Below are 19,118 nucleotides of genomic sequence, written 5' to 3' on the forward strand. Positions count from 1 at the left end.
AACATCCCACAGCAGTTCCCCTGAACTTTATGATGAATTGATGAATGTGAATATATGGGGTCTGAGCATGTTAGTACACACCTGTAATCCCAGGACTTGTGGAACTGATGGAAGAGGCAAGCCTGGTCTATACAGTGAGAACCTGTCTCTGAGAAGAAAAATAAATAAATAAAAACAAGAAAACAAGGTATATGAACCTTTTCAACTGTGAAGGCCAAGCCACCTTGCAGTTAACATAGAGGCAGAAGTGTGACATGCTTCCCACAGTCAACCTGCTGCTGACTGTGACACAAAGTCCAAAGCAGGTATGATTTGATTTTTAGGTTTAACACAGTGTAGTGTTGAGGTGTCAGAGTATTTGGTGCCCATTAATAACTGGAAAGAGATGTAAACCTATTTTAAGCTGATTTATTACAAAGACATTGCCCTTTCAATTCATCACATGTGATTTATGAAAACAAATATATGTGAATTATAGCTTCAAGGCGTGTGTTCTCACTTATTTTCCAAATAGCTGTTGATATCAGCTTTCTATTGGGTTTTATGTTATGCACAAAATTGCTCAGGGGACAATTAATGCCTCCTCATTAATCACAGAAATTTCTGAGCATAATTTAGATGCTAGTATAGCAAGTTCCCCAACCTTAATTAACAGTCGCCTGTCTTTTCAGCTCTGGCTTCCCTGCAAGGATCTCAGCTCCTCATTGTATAAACTGAGGACATGGCCACTCCATGGTATGGTTGAGGAGAAGGTTGTAATTGTAGATATGAAGGAGAGTACAGCCAGAGGCATCTAGAAGAGTCCAGAGCAAGGAGAGAGAGTAGTAGACTGCACATGGTCAGCAGAGTGAACTAGGGCATGAGGAGAGAGAGAGAGAGAGAGAGAGAGAGAGAGAGAGAGAGAGAGAGAGAGAGAGATGGTCAAAATGGCAGGGATATATAGAAAGGAGAAGCTTGAGCAAGGAAAGCCCATGATCTGGAGAAGTCAGGGTCAGGTGAGAAGAGCTGGGATGCCAACACAAACTCTCTATCTGGTATTTGCAATGCTGAAAGAACCTGTAGTTTCTTTTGGACCTGGTAATCACTGGGAGAGGCAGCATGGGTTGCATGTAGGCTAAGGGTTGACCTCACTTAGAAAGAGGGAGATAAGGTAAAGCACAATTTAACTGAACAATATCCTTTTGACAAGGAATGCTGAGGACCGAGCCTAGGGCATCATATATTCTAGGCAAGCACTCTGCCACTGAGCGTTATCCTCGACCACTCATTCAGTAACTATGTTTTTAAGAATTAGGGAAGTATAAGTGTTTCGCTAGCTGCCATGGAAAAATAGAAGACAAAACTGGCTCAGCTCTTAAGGATTAAATGACTGCTGGACATGTTAGTGGATGTCTTTAATCCCAGAACTCTCTGAGTTTGAAGCCAGTCTGGCCTACATAGTCAGTTCCAAGTTAGCCTGAGCTATGTAGTGAGACCTTGTATCAAAACAAAAACAAAAGAATCAAATGAGACAATAAAATTCATTTTACTCAGTGTCCAGACTTCTGGAACCCTGGTTACCCCTAAAACGTTACTAAAATATCTAAATACTTAATTAGGAAAAATAATAATCAAAAACATAAGCCACATGTCCATTTGGAAAAATGTGTCAAAGAATAAGTAAGTGCCAGGTAGGTGTATAATATAAAACACAATAGGAAGTGATTTCAAGAGATAATTTTGGAAAAAGAAATAAGACTGCACACCTAAAATCCTTGCACTTGAGATGCCCCTGAGCTCAAGGCAGGCCTGGATTACAAAACCAAACCCTGCATCAAAGAGTAATATTATTAGGCAGTTTGTCATTCAAGTAAATAACTGCTTTTACTATTGACTGCCAAAATCTTTTTTAAAAAAATTATATGCATGTGTGTGGGTGCTGATGAGGGCCAAAAAAGGGTGTCAGATGCTCTGGACCTGGATGATAGACCATTGTGAGCTGCCTGGCATAGGTGCTGAGAACCGAACTCGGGTCCTCTGGAAAACACAGAACACTCTTAACTGCTGAACCATCTCTAAGCCACTATTATTTTTAAAGTAATAACAACAACAAATTGTATTCTTCTAATGAAAAAGTGAGTATTTCCAAGAGAAATTGCAGAAATAGCAAGAAAATAGAGGAGGGCTGGGCTCACTGCTCAGGGGTACATGAGGAACTAGGCTGCATTTCTAGCACTACAAAAAAAAAATTGAAATTGAAACTGGCTTAGGGGTGACAGCAGGAACGGCAGCTAGCGACCCATCAAGCAAGAGCTGTGAGCACCGGACGGTGAGAGAGCAGAAACGACCCCGGAGAGCAGAAAGAACTCTGATGGAAGAAGATGGAGAGCCAGCGGCCAGGCCTATATCAAAGGAGCCGTCCAGGTGCATGCGCATATGTCTACACAGTGAGAGCAGAGGGACCATGTCATGCCAAAGATGCTGGCTCAGCACCCCGCACTGCCGTGCCAGAAAGCCAGTCCAGTATTGCCAAATCTTCACATCGTTCCAAGGGAAGCCAACAGATGATCCCATGTGAGACTTCCCAGTTTTGAAATACTTGCCCAAGTTTATAAAATACCATACAAAATCTGATACTATATATACGTAGTGTTTTTTTTTTAAAATTATATTAAGTAAAATGTTTGAGTAAATACATATTTAGTGAAATATGGATTCGCATGGTAAACTCAAAATCAAGTTGTTAGCCCTGGAGAGGAAAAGGATTGGGGAAGAGAGAGGAAAGGGACCCAAAGGACTTCTGTTACATCTGTGATGTTTTATGACTTTAATAAAAATCCGTAATAAATATGGCAACACAATCGGATTGTTAGAGTGTGTCATAGGTTTGTTGTGAGTTTTTATTACGTTACTGCCATGCTGTTCTGTATATTTGAAATATCTTACAATTAAAAAACAATAACACTTCGCAAGCCAAATGAAACACTGGTATCCACACTGTTCTACTCAAGAGCCCTTTCCAGCCCTGAAGTAGCATTCTTGCATGGCCATACGGCTCATGCTGAGGTCAGACCAGTGAGTAATAGTTTGGTTGCCACAAAGCAAGGCCCATGGGATATAAATGGTTTGCAGCCTGCACAGGCATCTCAATCACGTATTCAGCTTGCTCAGAAAGAAAAATGTCCTCATGCTAACTGTATGCAAAGTTACTTGTTCATAGTTCTAACTCTTCAGGAAAATGAGAAGTTTGAACTCATGAGTTGGAAGCTAGGCCAGGCAATATAGCAGATCCCATCTCAATAAACAAAGCAATCAGGGAATGTGCGGGAGGGGTAGCCCAGTGAGTAGAGCACTCACCATGACTGTATGAGGCCCTGGATTCTTTGCCAGTACTGACACAGAATCCTCATATGTGATTGTATGGGTGAAAATTAGATATTATATGATTGCAGTGTACAACCAAAGAACACTGCTGTGATATGACATGGGAAAGCCACAGTAACCAGCAAAGCAAGTATAGCTCGTCCAGGTAGCAACTTTTGAAGACTCTCTGTTCAAGAATCACTTTCCTGAAATAGACATAGGATTGAAACATAAAGCAAAATAACAAATGAGAACAGTGAAATCTTTTTTAACTAAGAGGTCTGAAATAAGAGCTACTTGTAATACTTTGGGCATTTTTTTTTTAACCTTACAGGTCTTTTGCTTATATATTATGGTCTCTGGTTTTGTGTTTTTATAGGATTTCTCTGTGTTAAAAATGTATGAATCTCTGTGTACATGCTTTTCTTGTGATTTTTCTTTGGCTCATTTTTTATGTTTGTTTTGTTCTATTCCAGTTTGGGTTTATATTATTTTATATTATTGTTATTATTATTACTATTTTAGGTGAGTGTGTTTCTTATCTACTGAGAGATAGAGCAAAAAGAGTTTGAATTTGCATAGTTGGGGAGGATCTGGGAGGAGTTGGGGAAGGGAAAACAGTAATCAGAATATACTGTGTTTAAAATCTATTTTCTATTAAACTAAAAAGAAACCTTTTTGGGGAGGTTCATACCAAAATCAAGAGGAAGGTATGGATATGTTTCATACATCCTTTTGCCCTGCTTGTAAGGCCTCTCCAATCCTCCAAGTGCTACATTTGTTAGAGCCAACGAACCTGCATGACATTTGCATCATCCAAGTTGAAAATCCTCTCACTGAGGATATAAGTGATTTTTCTCAAGCATTTGTTATAGCAAGAAACAGCTAACATCCACCCTAATGGTTACAGCCTGTCTACCTCTACAGGCAAGAGCAATAGCCTCTCTTTAGGCAATCTCCAATCAAGACAATAGTGATTGTCCTCATTGCCTATCCTACCACCTTTCTTTATTCAAGTCCCAAGAAGAACCTGGAAGATGAGGAACATGGTATGACCTGGAGACAATGCAGAACGTACACAAGAATGAGGGAACTAGTTTTGGGAACACAATGTTGGACCTGACCTGACAGAATTTATTGTTAAGAGATCACTAAGCAGAGGTTTCCTCTTTAATATTACAGCTCAGGGGTCTGACGAAGTTGCTAATGGTTATTGGATTGTCTGACAGAAACATTCTTATAAAAATGGTCAGTGTTCTGGGAATGTTGCTTAGTCATAGCGTATGTGTTAGCCATAATTTTAACCTTTAACACACACAGACCTCAGAACTCCATCATCACCAAGGACAACAACAAAACCATAAGTGATCTTAGAATATATACCTTTCATTAGGACCTTGAAACGTGGACTTGCAAAGGGAAGCCCAGTTCTGTTGTGATTTGAATGTGAAATGTCCTTAGGGGTTTGAATTCTGAAATCAAGTTTGAAGACTTGGACCCTGACCAATAGTGTTGTTTGGGAAGCTTGTGGAACCTTTAGAAGATGGAGCCTTGCTGGAGGAAGTGAGTCACTGGAGGTGAGTCTTGAGACTGTATGACTAAGTCTTACTGCCCCTCTCTGTATCATGAGTACAGATGCAAAGTAGTCAGCCAGCCTCCTGCCCCTGACAGCATCCTTGCACCCCGTGCCTGCTGCCAGGTCTCTTCCACTGTGGTGGACTACATCTGTCTGAAATGGCAACCCGGAATATACGCTTCTGCCTTCTGCTGCTTTTGTCAGAGAATTTCATCAAGACAAGGAGAGAATAACTAAGAAAAAGTTCCTCCCATGGTTGTTCTTTGCTGTGGGCTATGTCTTACCATGGCAATTACTGTCACTGATTTGGAAAACTGAAATGCAATGGGATCCTGAGGTGACAGAGTCTAGGCTGGGTTACTTAATTATCAGTGGTAAGGTAGATGTCATTATCAGATAATGAATAGCAGGGGAAAAAAATCAACAATCAGAACATCCTGACCCTTGAAGATGCCTGACTTGGCTAGTTAATTATGGCCTTCTTAAAAGTGGAATTGATATGAAGCCTAATAAATTTCTACTTGATATGTATTACTGATAGCAGAGAAATACAAATTCCTGGACAAAAATTTAATTCAAATGATAAGAATGAAAAAGTGTTGTACTTCAACCAATTTTAAGCCTTTAGCCTGTTTGTAGGTCCGGAACCCACCAAATAAAGAGGAGGCTGACTCTCCTTGATGAAGAACTCAAGTATGTGTTATTGGAATTTATGGGTACTCATTTTCCCATCCTTCCCCTAAAGGGAGCTAGACCCTTTACCAGGTGCTACGGAGAAAATGAAATAATCAGATGTCTCATGTGCTTTTTCGATATTAGCTCTGAACTGGCGTTGACTTTAGGGGACCTGAAATGGCCACAGTGGCCTGGCAGTGGGTGAACAATGGAGTGTTAGCTGAGGTGCAACTCACAGTAGGCGAAGTCAGCCCCAGATCCTATCCTGTTTCAGAATACATAATTGGACTCCATATAGCCAGCAGCTGTCAAAATCCCCATACTGGTTCCCAAACCTGTGGAGTGAGGACTGCTGTGGTGGGAAAGCCAAATGCAAGCCGGTAAAGCTGCCTCTGCCTAGGAAAATAGGGGTGAATCTCAGGGGGTGCAGTGCTAACACTGGGGGAAATGGGTAAAGGAAAAAAGAAAAACATTTGACCATGGGCTGCCAAGTTACCACGTAACCAGAACTGTCTACCATAAGCTGGGTGCTATCTGACACACCCAGCCAAAAGCTGGACATTGACAGAAGTACTCCATCATCAAAATGAAGATGCACATGTATGCTGAAAGAGTAGCAGGTCTTGAAGGCAAAAGGTAAACTGCGTGCAAAAAGCATCCCTGGGCCCAGGATACCTCCTCTTCCTGCTATATGCCTTCTCCTTGCCAATCTGCAACTGCAGCTTCTCAGGGAGTGCACTATGATGAGATGGTAGAGGAAGAGCCTATTTGGGCCTGATCTACAAATGGTTCTGCACACTACACAGGCCCCACCCCAAAGCAGACAGCTACAGCGTTATACCCTCTCTAATGGGACAGTGAGGAAGGAACATCTTTACAATCGGAAGAAGTTTGGGCAGGGCCCCTGTTCTTGCACGTTATTAAGAAGCCAAAGTGGCTAGACATGAAATTGTATGTGGATTTGTGGACATAACGGATGGTATTTCCAGATGGTCACAGACTTGAAAGGAACATGATTAGAAAACTGGTGACTCAGTCACTATTACTAGAAACAAAGTTGTTGCAGTGACAACATTAACAGCAAATATGAGCGCCACATCGTGTCCATCAGCTTTCAGTCCCCAAATTATCTATCATCCAATTCCAGTGGAAGGGATTAAAAAAAAATCTATAGTGGACCATAAAATGACTCAGTTGCAATTTATACAACAGACAGGCTTAGGAGATAGCTTTGTATATGCATAGAAGATGTTTACATTTTGTGTTGCATGAGGGTTAGAGTCACATATACCACATAAAGCCAACTAATGTTATAATCAAGTCATGGCTGAAGTGAAATGAAATCTAAAGTCTAATACAATGTACTTTCATTTGCTTTTGAATGGTCTCCAAAGTTCATGTGATAAAGTTTTGGTGCCTATAAAGCCACTATTAAGATGAAGGGTCCAAGAGAAGCCTGGAGGTCTTTGGGAGTTGCCCTTGCCTGTGGGAACAGAAATGACACCTTTCTGCTGGATGGCCAAAGGTGAGGGGATTTGTTCCTGCAGGCAATCCTAACACAATGTTCTTCTGCACACAAAACAAGAGAGAGCAAACATATAATGGACTGAAAACTATAAGAAGACCTATTCTATTTACAAGTCAGTCATCTAAAGAATTTGTTAGAATAAATGAAAAGGGGGTGTCTGATGCATGCGATAAGGAGGGTGAGCAGGGGTCGGGGAGAGGGCAGGGGAGTGAGCAGGGATGCAGGGCAGAGGGCAGGGGAGTGAACAGGGATGCAGGGCAGAGGGCAAGAGACTGAGCAGGGGTGGAGCATAGGCCAAGAGAGCAGACAATCACTGAAGGAAGAGGGCAGGAGAGTGCTCAGTCAGGGCTGTGGGGAGAACATAGGGAGTGATGATAGCTATGCTCATCTATTAAGCGGCTTTCATCCTGCTATTCTGTTAATCTTTTGGGTCTTGACTCCATGGCACAAATCATGAAAGTCTGGTCTCAAACACTCAGCATTTCTAAAACAAACAGAAGAATATATGACTTGACCTTGTTCAAGGAGCTATTTGACAACATATATATTCGAGGACATACAGCTTTTGGAGTAAAGTAATGCAGGCTGACACACCATATTTAGGAAAGACACCAGGGGCCCGCTTCCAAACTCACTCACAGCATCTGTTCCAGGCTTTCTACAGAAGACCGTATGCAATTTCTGCAGAGGTGGGCAAGAGGAATTGTCCTGGGCCCCTAAGGCCTGTTGGAATCCAGTGGAATGAGGCTGGACCTCTGACAGATAGGCCCGGTCTCCTCTTTAGGAGTTGAGGCCTTCAAAAGCATGGTAGACGTGGTAATTAAATCCATCAATTGCTTTGCTTAAGAAAGTCACATGAGGATATGAGAGCAATCCGGCGCCCACTGATATCCAGGATTGATTCAGCTGATCTGGCTGGTTAGGCAAATGTCTGCTTCTTAGCTCCTCACTCCATCTTCTTCTCTCCCATAGTTCCATGCTCCCTGGACAAGAACAGCCTTCCCAGACAGAGAGCCATCCTTCGGTCAAGGCTGTATGAGTAGCTGTGAACCTCCAAGCAAGATTGAGGATGTAGCATGCATGATTGATTAAGCACCCACAGAACTGCCCATCAGGTTATGGTTTTCTGGCAAGGTTTAAAGTGAGGACTGTGGACTACAGCAGATAGAGGAAAGTCAATGATTCTAAGGATACAGAGAGCTGTTGGATCTAACACAAAAACACAGCCTCCCAGATCTACAGGGTCACATGCATATGCACACAGGGCAGGGGATGTCAGCATTTGACTGGTGCTTCTGCTCAGTGTGGTAGAGACAATTGCATTTTTTTTTTTATAGTTGTATATGTGGAAGAAATAGAAGACAGGAAGAAGCTGGAGAAACATACAGCCTTTCAGAGCTGAAAGAAACTAAACGATCAAATGAGCAAGAGGCTGACGAAGTTCACCTCGGCTGTGAGTGTAAATTACAGTCTTACCATGTGGGCAGCCAGAGGACAGTGGAGTCAGGGCTTGGCCTGTCCTCCCACTGTAGGCTCCTGCAGGGTGAAACCTGCTGTGTGACTGACACATTGTTCTTTGCTTAAGGTTTGGTTATTTTCATTTTGCTCCTTACCAGTTTTATTTCCTGCCTTTGAAGGTATTTTTTTTTTCTTCCTCTCTGGCTGACGAGTTGTAAGTACAAGCATATCAAAGCCCAGGAACTCACTCATGCTTTGTGGTATTTCTCTTCATCAGATGGATTCCCTTGTCAGCTAGGGTGCATTTTAGCTATGACTAGAGCTTGAAGTTAGGTACACTCTTGGACAGCCAGCAGGAAGGCAGAATGGTCTGATCTTGTGGTCCAGCCAAAAGACCTCCTTCAGGGTAACAAGGGTAATTCACTGATCCTGCCTTGCTCTGGCCCTTCCCAGCCAGCCTAAGCTGCAGCCATTGCTTCAGGGTCTCTTGCCAAATCCTACAGTATTCTGATTTAAGTATCCTTGGCGCTCCGGCCACTTGCCCTGTTCAGCACCGTCACAGCTTGCTTCCTCACCTGCCAAGCATTCTGCCCACACTCCTGTCCCCTCTTCAGCTAGGCTCTGGGGATTCCCTAGACAGGAAGACACCCTGCGTTTCCAGTGAGAGCTACAGCGCTGTCTTCCAGACATGCCATGGTTGTTTCCAACTATCCCTCAGGTGCTTGTTAGTTATAGCAGTGGTTCTCTTTATGGCCAATTCAAATGGGTTTGAGGACAGTTACCATAACGTTTATTTTATGGTTATAGTTTAAACTTTAAAGTCTATCAATATGGAAATTAAAACACCAGTTTGAATCACAGTGTTTTGGGTGGGTAAGCACTGGCTGCGCTCTGCTTTGCAAATTCTCAGTGCTGTGTATTAAAACTTAGCAACTGCATTCACCTCTTAAACAGTCTTACCTCATGGATTACTTAAAATTCAATAGATTAGGTAGAAAACTTTTTCCTTTGTAGTTTTTATCACTTAAGCATACATCTGTAAATTTTGTATTTTACTTTGAAATATTTATTCATATTTGTGTTTATGAGGTGTGTGTGTGTGTGTGTGTGTGTGTGTGTGTGTGTGTGTGTGTGTGTGTATGTATGTATGCCCACACGTGCGTGGTTGCCAGTGGAGACCAGAAGAGGATGTCTGATATCTTGGAGATGGAGTTACAAGTATGTACCAGCTGCCTGACATGGAAAGGGGGATCTGAACTCCAGCCCTCGAGACAGAACAGCAAACACTCTTGACCACTACACCATCTTCCCAGCCTCTACCTGGGTCTCTCCATCTTCTCTCAAGCTGTGTGGACTACTTTTATTATTTTGCCCAGCTTTATGTAAACCACACAGCATGTACTAAAAGTGATTTCACTTTAGAGTGTGTAAAATTAAGGCACAAAACCAAGGGCTCCCTGGGAAGCTAATTCTTCTAATGTTGCCTTTCTAATGTCTCTTAAGGAAGGAGACATTTAAGGTGTCTCGGTGTGTGTCGTTCCCCCCCCCACACCCGGAGATAGGGCATTACTTGGCAGGGGCAGCTGGGGGCATGTCTGAAATGCAGGACTGCTTTGGGGATTCCACTGACAGATGGTGTTTCTATTACTACCGGCTTTGTGGCTTTGCAGAAGTGAATGGAATGTTCTGCTGTATTTTAACCTTTTACTTACACACTTTCACCAACTTTAGATTGTCTCAGCCCCAACGCAGACAATTCAAATGACTGTAGCTCTTGTCAGGCTTTAATTACCTTGTGAAAGGATCAAATACTTTGTTAAACAATGTCTGGTTCACGGCAAGGGAATTAACACCTCACCATTTCACTTTAGACAGTCTGGGTGAAAGGCAAGGACTTGTACCTTTCTGCTTGAAGGAGTGGGGTGAATCCTTCAGGGTGTGCCACCAAATAGGTACAATGAGTTCACACATACCTTGGAGTTTCTGAGGTGGAATCTAGGACAAGGATTACTAGGCACTGAGAGAATGCATAGTTATACTTGGAGAAACAGAAGTTCAGTGGCCCTGGGTGTGAATCTGGGGCTAAGAGGTGTGGTTACAATGGTCAGGGAATCCTAGTGCTGGTTGCACATTGGAACCTGGCTGTTGTTTGTTTGTTTGTTTTTAAGTTCTGATGTCCAAGCCTCAGCCCAAGCCAGTTCATCAGAACCTCTATGGAAGGGCAGGGTCCCAGTGTTGGGTATCGAGAAAGGTATCCCCTAGGCCAGTACTTCTCAACCTTCCTAATGCTGCCACCTTCTCATATAGTTCCTCATGTTTTGGTGAACACTCCCCCCCCCCCCGCCCCTGCAATCAGAAGATTAATATCATTGCTACTTCATAACTGTAATTTTGCTACTTATATGAGTCATAATATAAATATCTGTGTTTTCCGATGGTTTCAGGAGACCCTTACAAAAGAGTCATTTGACTCTCAAAGGGGTCACAACCTACAGGTTAAGAACCACTGCCCTGTACTGTGGAACTTTGAAATGCACTGCTCTTTGCTTCTAGATCCAGAGGACCAAGGCCAGGTCTTCCCACCTTGCTTTCCCCATACCTGTCTCTACCGTAAATACATCACTGTCTGCCAGGAATCACCTCACGGAGGCACTGGCCTCTTGCATCTCTCTCCCACCTACTGACCCATCACTCATCAACTCCTTCAGATCGAACTATTCGTAAATGCAAAGACATGCTTAAGACAGGAAGTTGGAGCCAGACATCTAATCTGAAATCATGCTTCAGACTTACATGGGAAGGGTGATAGAAGGTAGTGGATCTTCTATAGAAACATAATGTTCTCAGCTTAAGATACTACTAATCATGGGGGAAAAATCAATGAGTAAATATACAGAAGGCACTTTTAGAGCTGCATGCAAATTGAAAACATGCAAAAGTATATATTTCAACACAATTACATATGGAAATTAGTGATACATGTGGGGAACCTGGCACACAGCAAATGTTCAAGACAAGCTGCCAGGAGGTGATTTCTTTGTTTTTCTCACCATTTGTCTCATACAGTTGTTTTCCACCATGCAACTATTTTTACTCCCCACATAACTACTACCAGTACATGGTTCTCATTGCCTATAACTATATGGAGGGAAGATTTGAGAAGAATGTCTATAGTTCTCTGTACATTTCCTCTTTACCCATGAGCCCAGGTAAATGTCAGGGAAAATAAGTGTAGCAGGCTTTGTTGAACTGCTAGCCCCCAAAGTTTCATGACACAGAAACTTACTATTTATGAATGCTCGGCCTTAGGCATGTTTCCTCTAAAAAGTAAAACCAACTTAAATTAACCCATTTCTTTTAGTCTATGTGCTGCCCTGAGGCTTGTTTACCTCATCTACATTCTGTCCAACCTGCTTCCTCCATGTCTGGGTGGCTGGTCCCTTGCTGGCTGGCCCCTGGCTCACTGGATCCCCTTTGCTCTCTGCCTGCCAGCCCTGCCTATCCCTCCTCTGTCTAGCTATTGATGATTCAACTTTTCATTAGACCAAACAGGTGCCTTCAGCAGGTAAGGTAAAACATCAGCAGATCTTTACATAGTTAAACAAATGCAACACACCTTTACATAGTTAAATAAATATTCTATTTCACAACAAATAAGAATCAAGGGAGTGAAAGTGGTGGGCTTGGGCTGGGCAGGACGGCAGGACTATGCATGGAGCAATTTTGCAAAGTCAACTCAGAGAGACTCATGGTGCCCTTAAAGCTAGAGTAGGTAATTCACCCCACTAGCATCTGAGATGAGGGGGAGCTGGGGGTAGATTATGTCAAATTGGGCCAGTAGCGGCAGCCATTGGTGAGCTGTAGAGGGGAGTGGGAATGAAAAGGGAGGGCTGGCTGAGAGATCAGAAAAGCCCCAAGAGACACCACTGAAGGGAAACAAGGGCAGAGGCAACAGTGGTGTCTTGGAGTTAGCAGGTATTTGGGACACCCAGGAAAGGATCTGAAGCTAGTTGAAATGGCCACCTCATTGCAGTGGGCTGAGATGCTGAGTTGAAGATGAGGCCTTCAAGAGAATAATCTCTCAGGAAACAGAACATGGACCACTTGCCTTGTGCATTAGGGAAAATGGCACCCCCACTCCCACATGCTTCTCTGTTGCAGTTGGTATTTGAATCTCCGAACTCCTAGCTACGCAAGAGTAGCACATGGGATTATAGAGGGGACCAGGAGGAGTAAGGTCAAGTCAAGGGTGGGCAGGGGTTGGTGGATAGCCAAATCATATTGTCACTGTAACCAAAGTTATGACTTGGGCAAATAGTCAAGCCACTGGAGTCCATTTTATCCATTGCCAAAGAATGCTATGGATGCTTTGATATGAAATAGACAGGGTTGGGGCTCATTAGAAAGCTCCAGAGAAGAAATTAGTTAAATGTAGATGTGTTATAGTTTGTATCGTTATAAAAGAAGCAGTGGCTACTGCCTCTTCATTGTGTGCACCCCGTGTCAAATGTGCTCCCCTAGGAAAGAATCATGTGCCGAGAGCGGTTCTGAAAGCCAGCCCTCAAGTCTGGTCCACACGAATTTCTTTAGTGATGAATCATAATTACTGACAAGAACCTGTATTTTTGTTTTGGTGCAGTACACACATCACTCACTTACTAATCACTGCTCCAAGACATTGTTGGCATGATGCTGGAGAGTATTGAGAAAGGGCTTATGAAGTAAATAAAATAACCCCCAGCTAGTAAGCAAAGAAGGGGGAGGGGAGGCCAGGTTGAAGACATACTGACTCTTCAGAGATGAAGTCTTTCAGGACCCAAATCAGGATGCCTGTAGTCATCTCTGGTCACTTCCCTTCAAATGCTTTTTTTCCCCCCAAAACCTGCTTCTTCCTTGCAAATCCTTGTCCCTGGTCACTGCCCTGATTGCTCAAAGTGATCAGGCAGCTTGTGTGACCAAGGCTGGAACATTGTCCTGGAGGGCCATCTTCACATTCTGGATTCTGGGGATGGCACAGGGTTCTTGCAGAATACTTTGAAAAAGGAGTCTTGCCTAGTCATCCATGGCCTAAAACTCTTCCAGTAGTTCAGACCACCTAGAAAGTTAACATGTGAGGTCTTATCCCTACCACAAGGAATATTGTCTACTTTAGAAATTTTTTTGCATTTTAAAATGATTCCCACAGGGGAATAATAGCCAATGACAACAGGGACCACATACTTGTGCGTGCTGAATGCCAGGGCCATCCCTACCCTTAACTTCATTTTTGTGACTGTATGAGGATGATATGCCAATTCTCACTAACAGATAAGGAGACTCTCCTCCCTAGAGCTGCAAAAGATCAGCAGCTGCATCTCCCCCTCCCCCCCATCCCCTCTGCCCACATGTCCTGTGGATTCCATAAACCATTCCCTTACTCATTGTTGTATCCCAGCACCCAACTCAAACAGGCACCCCCTGCTCAACCACAGGCCATGCCTGCAAAAGCCAGGTAGCCTTCTTTGAGAAAATCAACAAAATAGATAAACCCTTATCCAAACTAACTAAGAGTTGGAGATAGCCAAATTAACAAAATCAGAAGTGAAAAGGGGGGATAGCAACAGATACCAAGGAAATCCAGAGAATCATAAGGACATACTTTAAAAACCTATATCCCATCAAATTGGAAAATATAAAAGAAATGGATAATTTTCTCCATAGGTACCACTTACCAAAGTTAAACCAAGATCAGATAAACCATTTAAACAGCTCTGTAACTACTAGTGAAATAGAAGCAGTCATTAAAAGTCTCCAACAGAAAAAAAGTCCAGGGCCAGAAGATTTTAGCATAGAATTCTACCAGACTTTCAAAGAAGAGTTAATGCCAATACTCCTCAAATTATTCCACAAAATAGAAAAAGAAGGAACATTGCCAGATTCATTTTATGAGGCCACAGTCACCCTGATACCAAAATCATATAAAGACTCAACAAGGAACAAGAATTACAGACCAATTCCCCATGTGAACATAGATGCAAAAATATTCAATAAAATACTTACAAATGGAATCCAAGAACACATCCAAAAGATAATCCACCATCATCAAGTAAGTTTCATCCCAGAGATGCAAGGATGGATCAATATATGAAATCAGTAAATATAATCCACCATATAGACAAACTGGAAGAAAAAACTCACATGATCATTTCATTAGATGCAGAAAAAGCCTTTGACAAAATCCCAAACCCCATCATGATAAAAAGTCCTAGAGACATTAGGGATACCAGGAACATACCTAACAATAACAAAAGCAATTTTCAGCAAGCCTATAGCCAACAAATTAAATGGAGAGAAACTCAAATCAATCCCACTAAAATCAGGAAAAAGACAAAGTTGTCCACTCCCTCCATATCTATCTAATAAAGTACTTGAAGTTTTAGATAGATCAATAAGACAACTGAAGGAGATCAAGGGGATAAAAAAATGGGAAGGAAAAAGTTAAAGTATTTTTATTTGCAGATGATACACATAAGTGACCCTAAAAATTTCACCAGGGAACTTCTACAGCTGATAAACACTTTCAGTGAAGTGACTGGATATAAGGTTAACTCTAAAAAGAAAATCAGTAGCCCTCCTATACACAATGACAAACAGACTGAGAAAGAAATCAGGGAACAACACCTCTCACAATAGCCTCAAATGATGTAAAATATCTTGGGGTAACTCTAACCAAGCAAGTGAAAGACTCATATGATAAAAACTTCAAGTTTTTGAAGAAGATATCAGAAGATGTAAAGATCTCTCATGCTCATGGATTGGTAGGATTAACATAGTAAACATGGCCATCTTCCAAAAAGCAATCTACAGACTCAATGCAATTCCATCAAAATCACAACATAATTCTTTACAGACCTTGAACATACAATCCTCAACTTTATATGGAAAAATAAAACACTCAAAATAGCTAAAACAATCCTGAATGATAAAAGAATTGCTAGATATTCCACCATTCTCAATTTCAAGTTGTGCTAAAGAGCTATAGTAATGAAAACCACATGGAATTGTCATAAAAGCAGACACATTGATCGATAGAATCAGATCAAAGACACAGATGTAAACCCACATACCTATGGACACCTTGGTGTTTTTTTTTTTTTGTTTTTTGTTTTTTTTTTTTTTTTAAATAAAGAAGCAATAAATACACACAAGAAAAAAAGACGGCATCTTCCACAAATGGTCCTGGTCAACCTGGATGTCTGCATGTAGAAGAATGTAAATAGATTCATATTTATTACCCTGCACAAAATTCAAGTCCTAGTACATCAAAGACCTCAACATAAAGCCAGATATACTGAACCTGATAGGTGAGAGTATCGGGAATAGCATTTAATGCGTTGGCACGAGAAACAACTTTCTGAACACAACACCTGTAGCACAGGCACTAAGAGCAACAATTAATAAATGGGACTTCATGAAGCTGAAAACCTTGTGTGAGGCAAAGGACACTATCAATTGGATGAAGTGGCAGCCTACAGAATGGGAAGATAGTTGTCAACTCCAGATCTGATAGAGGACTAATACTCAAAATACATAAAGACTCAAGAAACTAGATATCAAAAACCCAAATAATCTTACACAAAAATGGGGTACAGATCTAAACAGAATTCTCAATAGAGAAATCACAAGTGGATAAGAAACCCTAAAGATATGCTTGACATTCTTAGCCACCAGGGATATGCAAATCAAAACTGCTTTGAGATTCTATCTTACACCTATCAGAATGTCTAAGATCAATAACACAAATGACAGTGCATGCTGGCGAGGATGTGGAGCAAGGTGGACACTCTTCTATTGCCGGTGAAAGTACAAAGGTGTAAAACCACTATGGACATCATATGGCAGTTTCCTATGGGAATTGATCTACCTTAAGGCCCAGCTATACCACTCTTCAGCATATATACAAAAGATGCTCTATGTTACCACAAGGACACTTGCTCAATCATGTTCACTGCAGCTTTATTCCTAATAGCCAGAAACTGAAAACAACCCAGATAGATGTCTCTTAACAGAAGAATGGATAGAGAAAATGTGATACATTTACACAATAGAGTATTACTAAGCTGCTTAAAAAATGGCATCATGAAATTCACAGGCAAATGGAACTAGAAACATAAATCTTGAGTGAGGTAGCCCAGACCCAGAAAGACAGTATGGTATGTACTCACTTAGAAGTGGGTATTAGCTGTTAAATAAATGATAACCAAGCTACAATCTGTAGACCCAGGGAGGTTATGTAATGGGGTCTGGGGGGATGCATGGATCTCCCTGGGGAGGGGAAATAGAACAGATTTAACAGGTGGACTGGGGGTAGGGGTGGGTGGGGATGGGAGCTAGATGGGTTGAGTATGGGGGATGAGAAAGAGAGTTCAGGAAAAGATGGCTGGAATTGGGGGGTTGGGAGGATGGTGTGGAAACCTGGTGCCGGGAAAACTGCCTGGAATCTGTGAAGCTGATCCTAATGAGGACTCCTAGTAATGGGGATATGGAGTCTCAACTGGCTGTCTATTGTAGCCACATAAGGCTTCCACTGGAGGGACTAGGTTATATTCAATTGAGTTGTAGGCCAAAGAGGTCTGATAGACATCCCCAAAATATCCAGTCTGATGCTTAGACAAAAAGTTGTTCTCCACAAACTGAGAGTGGAGCCCCATTATGGAGGACAACCTCCACACAACTTATTGGACTTGGAGAAATCAATCTGGTGCCTACATGGAGCCTTCACCCTTATGTTCTAGTGTCTTTGATGCAGAAAGGTACTCTGTAGGCTACCAAAAGAGAAACATGGACACCAACGCGGCCACAAAACCTTTGGCCTACAATCTGTCCTTCCTGCAAAATATGTTAAGGTAAATGGTGGCATAGAACTTATAAGAGTAGCTAATCAATGTCTGATTTGACTTAAGGCTCACTCCACAAAGAAGGAACCCAGATTCAACACTGCTTGAGTGTCCAAGAACCAGAGAGTAGTTAGTCCAAAGACCTAGGTTAAAATCTCTTGTATAATATTAGAGGGACCAGCCTTAACATTATACATCCCAGGGACTCAGGAGAGAGAACTACTAACGGCGAGGACTATTTTCAGAAAATAGAATCTCAGCACACCTCTGGCCTAACGTCCTTTACACACAGCTTCAGTTCTGTTCTCGTGCCTAGCTCCTTTCTTGCCTGATTTCTCTCTATACTTATCTAAGTTCTATCTTAATTCTCTCATCTTAATTCTGCCTCATCTAGGTCCTTTTCAGCTTGTTCTTACCCAGCTAGTACTTCCCCAACTGGCTCTTCCTCATCTTCCATCTCATTCCTCTAGTACTCTTTTCTAGCCCTTCAATCTAGTTCTTCCCCATCTCAGTTTGTTCCTCTCAAGTTCTTACCCATTTAGTTCTTCCATTCTCTTTTCTCTTCTCCATACACGTGCCCTGGAAGTCCTGGTATACAAAGCCAGGCTTCCAGAGTCAAATGAAGGGGCGATAAGAATCACACTGAGAGGCAATAACTGTTAATTATCATTTGCAACCCCAAAGGGAAGTGACCAATGGGGAAATGAATTAACTGAAGGCTAAATTCTGGTAATATCTAAGAAGAGGAATCTTATGTGCTCAACTATAGTCTTAAACGTGATTAGTAGAAAATGTTAAGAATCTATAAGTTGCTAGGTCAATGGGAGAAAATAAAACTGTCTTCTTTTTTCCTGTGGCTCCTATCTGTCCAAGCTATCTGCTGTTTTTCTACAGGGTGGGGGAAAGTTTACTCAGTCGCTAGGCAACCTGTGTACAGCTAGATGCCTCTGGTGACAGTTAAAGGGAGATCTGGAACTAGAGGTAAGGTTTGGGAAAGGAGGAAGTAAAGCTTAATTGGCACATCCGCCAGGCCTTTTCAGACAGGTAGCCTGGATGGTTAAGTCTGTTCTTAGAGAATACAGAGGTATCTCTGATAAGGTACTTTCCTCCATCTGGGGATGGACCTGGCCGGATGCTGCCAATGATGATAATTACAGGGAGGCTTAAACTGGAGTTCTGGCTGAGCATAGCTGTCAGCACAGAAAGTTATCTAAATATTCCTAGAAGTGGTTAGGTAAGGAGTTGAAGGTCTATAAAGTTAGTAAGGATGTAAGAAAGGAGGGTCTGAGCTAAATTATGTAAAGCTATTACTTAATGTCCACCTGACCTAGGCATTGTCTCCTTTTGGAATTTATCTTTAATCAGGAGACTTGCATGTGGACTGTTATTACTGCTAATCCTTGAAAGTAGCCAAGGGAGATACATGATTCCAGAGAAAGCCTTTCCTGAGGATGTTCTCCAAATACCTGGAATGTGTATGTCCAGAGAGTGATCAGTCCACACTGTTAGCCCTTATTAGGAAAAAGTCAAATGGGAAAACTATGAAGGCACATATGATTTTCATAACAGAATACAGCTGATGTATAACAAGCCAAATAACACCAAAAACTCCTTGGAATTTGGCTTCCTCTGGAGGAATTCCCTGACCCCTCCAGGTAGTGAC

Source organism: Peromyscus leucopus, chromosome 4 (assembly GCF_004664715.2).
Source record: "Peromyscus leucopus breed LL Stock chromosome 4, UCI_PerLeu_2.1, whole genome shotgun sequence".
In the NCBI taxonomy this organism is placed as follows: Eukaryota; Metazoa; Chordata; class Mammalia; order Rodentia; family Cricetidae; genus Peromyscus; species Peromyscus leucopus.